The sequence below is a fragment of the Alligator sinensis genome, unplaced genomic scaffold, assembly GCF_000455745.1.
Source record: "Alligator sinensis unplaced genomic scaffold, ASM45574v1 scaffold960_1, whole genome shotgun sequence".
Taxonomy (NCBI): Eukaryota; Metazoa; Chordata; order Crocodylia; family Alligatoridae; genus Alligator; species Alligator sinensis.
Genome location: NW_005842510.1, coordinates 468,269 through 475,217, shown reverse-complemented (window position 1 = coordinate 475,217; position 6,949 = coordinate 468,269). Strand labels below are relative to the sequence as shown.

Genomic DNA, 6,949 nt, shown 5'->3' with positions numbered 1-6,949 from the left:
TTTTTCAGGCATGCATTGAGACTCTGTAGCTCTGCCAATCTACCTGGCCCTACATGTGACACTGGAAGCATTTCAGATAATGCTCCATGGAGGTAGTGTCAGGATATATTCAGCCTTGTTATTTCTTTCTATATCTCAACATATGATTGCTAATAGTTTTTATAATCCATTTTTGTTATTTTTATAACACACTTACTATCAGTGGTAATTGTGATTTAAGAGCATTTGGACGTACAGGAAGGCCTTTTCCAAGGAAGGGAAGAAATCTGTCTTTTCTGAGCACATAACCAGACAAAGTGTGGTCCATTTGGCTGACAAAATGACCTCTACTAAGACCTGGCAAGACATAGATGGGGTGGGTAAAGCTGATGCACCACTGGTCAGGACTTAGTTGCTTCTCACTGGTCAAGCAGCAGATGGCAGAGAAGGTTTTGGTACTCTGAGAACATCCCAAGAGTATGTCTCAAAGGCACACCTGACTGCATCCAGGATCTGGGTGTGTCACATATTTTATTTTCCTTAATTGTGTGAATTAATTGTAAAGGCCATGTAAGCAAAGATGAATGCACACATGTACATACACAGAGGGATTTTGTGCTATATCAGTTTTGTAGTAATAAATTCGTGGTATTGAGATATGAAACAAGTCTAATGTTCTCTCTCCGTCTGTCTTCCTGTCCTGTAAGAAAGCCAATAAGCAACATTCCATCACTTAAACAGGAATGCAAGGAAAATGGCACATAATAAATTAAATCAGAATTTTTCATAGTTCTCTCTCAGCTCAATACACAAATTGTTGTTAAACTAACCAAAGAAATGTCATAAAACATTAGAATAAATCTGCATGGATTCCTTCTCTCCTTACCCACCTACCAGCAACATTCTCATCTAGACATAAAAACTGATTGCAACAGTAAGGGGTCTTTGTGATGCTGATTATCACATTTGACCTCAAGATATTGTTTAAGCTCATTCTAGGAATCAATAAGTAACAACATGCTGTGTTGGGGAATTTGTGAAACTGTTTTTTACTGAAAAAACACAAAAATGGAAATTAGCATGTATTCTTATCTTGCAGATGTGCCAAGTAACCAGAAAGTAATTTGGGACCACTGATGGCCAAAATCTTCATGCTTCTTTTCATTTGACTTGTATTTTCAATAGCTAGTCAACATCCATTTGTGTTAATCCTTCTACTAAAATAGGAGCATATGAAGGAGCACAAGACTGGAAGGGGTCTTTTCTTTCATTGATTGCAGTCCCCTGCTATTGGATATAACCACATCATAGCCTCAGTTTACGAAAAAAAATATATCTTAAAAATGGTTACATTTTGTGCTCCTACTTTTCTTACTGGAAGGTTATTAAATAAATTCACTGCTCTGATAGTTTGGAACATTCTTCTAATTTCCAGCCTAATTTGTTCGGGCCACTGCAAACCCACTTGTTCTTGTGCCAACATCATCCTAACAGGATGTTGAGAAAACATATGAGAGTAAAGGCAAGCTCTGTAAATATCCTGCATCTGGTTTGAATTTTAGCATTCATCTTTAGGCCTGTTTTTGTACTGTGCTGTGAGAGTAAAAAGAAGTTTGAAATAAAAAAAATATATATTTAAAATTTTGTTTTTCTTATTTCTTCAGCACCAGAAACCTTATGGTATGTATGGGAGGTTTTTGGGAAGCACCTAATACAGCTGTGGGCCATTATTTCAGCTGAAGGGCTGCTTACCAAGGTTTGGCAAGGTGTGGAGGGCTCCATGAGTAGCCCTGCCCCTTAACAGGTGCCCCAGCCCCTAGTCACCATCTAGGGACTGGAAGTCCCTCCCCCTAACCCCTGACCTTTGCCATCAGAAGTCCCTCCCCTTGCCCCCAGGAGTACTGCTTTCAGCAAGGGGGGTTGCCATCTCAGAACCAGAAAAATACCAAATTATAGTCTAAAAATCAAACATATACTACAACATTCATTAATTTGATTTTTTTTTAAATATCCTGATTTACATGTATGTGTGTAGTGTACATAGAGGTGATTGCATAATAACATAAAATGAAGTCTTACTATTGTATATGGGGGGGAGGGGGGGCTATCGGTGGGTGGATTTAGGTTTGTGGGGGCTGTGGTTGTCTGGGCATGTAGGGTATGGAGGAGGGTATGGGTGTGTGTGTGGGGGTTGTGGTGGGGTGGATAGGTATGGGGGGTGTGGGTGTGGGATGTGCATGTATGGCAGTGAGGGGGGGTACATGCGTATGGTGGCGGGGGGGGACTTGCCCTACAAGCATACACACTCCCATCCTCCCGCATTGCCCACAGCCCCTGCTGTGGCAGGCAGAACCTCTGCCAACACTCCTCCCAGCCCGGGCTCTGCACTCCTGGTCTACTCCCACTGGCTGCCACTTCCCCCCTGTCAGCTACCACGGACCTTCTCCTGCCACTTCCCTACTTTCCTGCCTGCTGCCACTGCCTCCCTATCCCCTCCCCCCCTCCCCCCACTGGCTGCTCTGGCACCATGTCCCAGCTTCATGGCAAAGACCACAGGATGTAGCAGGAGCTAGCAGGGGTTCTATGATGGCACAGCCCAGCCCGGCTCCTGCCACCCCACCCTAGGCCCCCTTGCTGCCCCAGATCCCGGGACACTATGAGTCCTGAAGTCTGGCAGTGCAGCCAGGAGGTCTGGAGAAGTGGCAGCGAACAGGAAAGCATGGAAATGGTGGCGGCAGGCAGGTGGCAGCAAACAATATGCAGCCATGAGTGTGGTGACAGCTGGGTGGGAGCATGGGGCCCACACTGGTGTCCTGGGGCCAGGGCCAGTGGGGGCCCAGGGCAGGGTGGCAGGGGCTATGGCGTCTTTGTTGAAATCATGTCTAGATGTTTGCACACCCAGTATTGTTCATCATACTTAAAAGGATCTCAAAGCATGTCAGTGTGCTGCAGCATCCTGGTTGAGAACCAGTGCTGTAGGTGATGTGCAGGAGCTATAATGCAACTGGAAGTAGGTGGCCAGGGCATCAGTCCTGGGTCCTAATTTTGAGGTGACACAAATTTGATGACTGCTGCTCAGGGCACAGAACCTTATTATTTATACTTGTTACTCCTCTGTGCAGGAAGCCTAAGCCTAAACCTAACCTCTAGATGCCAATGCAAAGTCAACCTAATGCCAGCCCTACCTAGTCCTGTGACTGATTTTAATATACAACTTTAATCATCCTATATTCTAAAAAGTGTACCTCAACTTTTGGCAGTGCAAGCCATAGGCTTTTATGTAATTATCCACTTTCAGAAGGATTTTCTGGCCTAAATTTACTTAGTAACTGCCATGTGTACTTGAAGTAGAGTGAAATGCCAGTTTACTTACCAGGTAATTTTGTATGTTATCAAATTGTTGGGTAGTAGTTACTACAGATCTGATCCAGATTGGTCCCATCCATTCCTCCACTTAAGTACTGCAACTTCTAAACTTAGTTGACTGGCACTTTAGATCCCTATACTATCAATAGAAAGAATTAGGTGATTTTGAAGAGATTAAGTAGACAGGGTTTGGTACTTCGAGAAAATGGGGAGGATTCAATTCAGAGAATTCAGAGGAACCTAGAACTAGCAAAGAGAAAACAATGAATGCAGAATATGCCCCTCTGGAGTTCAGGCTACATATTATATGCCTTTATTAACCCAAACTACATAACCATGAACCCCTCTTCTGTGAGTAAGTATCAAAGTGATTGCTGGTATCTTTTACATATTGAACACTTACTTGGAAGATTGGAGGTCCGTGTTTTAGACTCGCCTCAGCTTGAGGGGACTCAAGCTCATATCTCATGCTTCCCAAGATGGTATCCTGACTCCAAGACTATGGGATAGTTGAACAATTCAGACCAATGTGCAAGAAGAGTCATATGACCAAAAAAAGAGCAAGCAAGAAGGAGTAGGATTCTATACAACAGTGCACTCAGCTAGGAAAGGTAGAGGGTGTCTTTTTATTTATTTTCCAAGAACTATTGACATACTTTGCATTTCCATCAGCTAAAAATATAAATAATCTTAGATGCAAGAATAGGAGCCCTAGTATTCCTCCCTCACTGGCTCAATATCTTAGCTGCTAGGCCAAAGTCACACTTCTTCTTGCTTGTTCCTTTTCATTCTCTCAGGGCCCATGACTTGTATTCTTGGCAGCAGAGAGGGCCATCTTTTTCAACAGAAGGTATGGAAAATACCCACCCTGAGCCTGTTCTATACACCAAGCGAAGAATAGGTCACAGGTAACCAATTTGTGCAGATTTGATTCATCCTTTAGATGACAGTGATACTCACTGCAGTATTTATTTCCTTGGCCAATATTAAAAAAAAAAAAGTGCTCTAGAATAAATCTACAATCTGCTTGGTTCTAGAGGCTTCAAAAAAAAAAAAAAAAATCAGATAGGGCAACTCTCTGGGGAAAAGTGAGATGCAAGTTTGAGTCCCTTCAGATGTAAAAGTGTGTAAAACCTTCATCTTACTCTTCCTGGGGAACATTACTGTAGCCACTAGGATATTATACAGAAGTTGTGTAATGGCTCCATAACTACTGTCTGTCTTTCTGAACTGAGTCTAATGTTGTTTGTATGACTAAGATATGACTGAATGTATGTGTCAATTCAGACCCCTCCAGAGACATGGGTAGAATTTACATTTGCCTCCTTGATTGCAACACCGTTTAGGCATAATCTAGACACTGAGGTGCTCAGACTAGATTGCTTCTGAGCATGTTCAGAAATTCCAATGTAGGCAACTAGCACCAGACTCAATGAAGGATTGAGGAACTTGAGGGACTATGACAGGGTCTGCTCCTCCCTATGGGTGTCTGCGGTGACCTCTGGTGGTCACGTGGTCCCTGACCCTCTGCCTCCTCAAAGTATCCTCCCTTTTTACTTTGCCTACCATGCCTTGATGTTTCTTATAGTATATCAGGAGGCTGTCCTCAGGATCCCTTAATGAGCTTCAGTTCTCCAGTTGGCTGGTCTTCCCTATGCCCAGCTGCCCCAGTCTTGCCCCTAAAATGCTAAGCTGTGGCAGTTTTGGGCCTACCAGTGCCTCAGGGCATCAGCTACTTTATGGACTATATTTGTGGCCTTCATCCACCCTTGTAGTCATGCCCAGGTCTTATAGATGTGACTCTTTCTCTATACACCAGCTTGTACAGGTTTTAGCTCTCTTGGCTTTGGCCCACTGGTTGTTTTATCTGTGGACTCCTAAGCCTAGGCCCACTTGCACTGGCCTGGCCCTCTCACCCTCCCCATCTCTCCCTCTTGAGGTGCACACCCTGACCCTCTCAACTATAGCCTGCCCATTTCCCTTGCTTGCCTCTCTGTAAGGCTTAAAACCCAGCTGCCACAGGAACCCTAGTACATGGCCTCCAATCCTCCCCTACAGCCATAATCTGGTCCTTCAGTGTCAAACTGAACTGCAGTGCAAATACAAGCAACTTCTTGCAAAGAAAAAGTCTCTACCACTCTGGGTCAATGAAATCCTGCAAGCCCCCCTTCCCTTTGAGTTCTTACCTCCTACCTCTCATGGGTGGTTTAGGTGCCTGCTGGGCTGTCTCCTGCAGCCCCTCTCTCTCTCAAGAGCTCCACTCCCTATAAAACAAAGAGCCAAACTGCCTGCCTTATTTCAGGTGCTGGCCTTATATGCCAGTCAGGTGGCTCCCTAAGCAAACACAGGGGTTTGCCCTTGTGCCTAATGGCCAGAATGCCCCTATTTGCTGCATCCTAACCCAGTTTCTTGTAGATTTTATTCTCAGGTGGCTTGGAAATTTGCCCCACACATCAAGCTTATTGCAGTGCAGCTAGCTTTGGCTCAGCTGTCTGCCTACACAGCAAAAGGGCATGCTGAACTTTCCCCTTAAGGTAGCAGGCCCCTTTGGCTCCCTGTTACAGGCCCCTAACACTTTTTTTGAAGGTCTAAAATGGAGGTTACTAATGAATTTTGTGGCTGCTGCAACACAGCCAATCAAGATCACTCTCTTTCTGTATTAAGAGGCCAATATGCCACTTAGCTACCTAAAATGAGGTATACAGAACCAAGCCAAATCTGGCTTTACGTCACTTACAGAGTTTTAGTTTTATAACTAACTAATAGTCACCCAATCAAGAGAGCTAAGAACATCATTGTAGTTTTGATTTTGAGGAGAATAAACTTTTGGAAACTTGCTAACAGGCCTTTAGAATAATTTCATTCATACAGTACCTGCCCTTAAATGTTTTATAAATGTCCTATTTTACATCTGCTAAACATTGACAAAGTTGTACTTCACAGCACTCAGAGTGTATGTATTTTGTTGTATGTCAGAATAGCTGCATATCAGGGTCTCAAATATATTTTTTTACAGTTTCCAGTGGTTTTCACATTTCAGTATGACATTTACTGTTGCCAGACTTATCAGTATGAGTATCTGAAATGAAAGTTGGGGCTTCTTGTCAAAATAAAAAGTGGTATCTTGTAATATAGGTACCATTGCAATTTATTCCCATACTCATAAAAATATACTTTATCATCCCTTTCCACCTGCCTGCTTTGATAAATTCCACACAAATGACTATTTTTCTCATAATCAGTTTCAAGGAGAATGTAAATATTCATGAACTCATCTCAGCAATGTTAATTTGTTCAGCTTTTATTCAAATAATAGGGAGTTTCTGAGGCATCTATTATAATCTTATATGCCTTTTTAACTTGACATTAGCAAATGAGATACAGGAAACATGTTTTTTTTCATTCATCTACTTAAAGAACCATAATAAATTATTACAATAAGTCATAATGATTGCACAATGATGTAGAAGGAAACCGTGTATACAAGAAGGAGTTGGAAGTCTGTGTATCCTTCTTTAATGCATGAAGAAATAAATGGGAAAAAAATCATGAAGAAAACTTTTACCAAATTCAAATACTTGATATAAGAACACATTAGGTGGAA

At 42.6% G+C, this 6,949-nt stretch overlaps 1 long non-coding RNA gene across 1 annotated transcript; it reads right to left on the bottom strand.

Annotated features, from left to right (window-relative positions):
- Nucleotides 1-358: 358 nt before the first annotated feature.
- Nucleotides 359-5,614, bottom strand: LOC102385615. Its single transcript, XR_324743.1, has 3 exons — nt 5,532-5,614; nt 3,353-3,484; nt 359-679 (listed from the first exon to the last, which is right to left on the bottom strand). It is a non-coding gene; the product is annotated as an uncharacterized LOC102385615 (long non-coding RNA).
- Nucleotides 5,615-6,949: the final 1,335 nt, after the last annotated feature.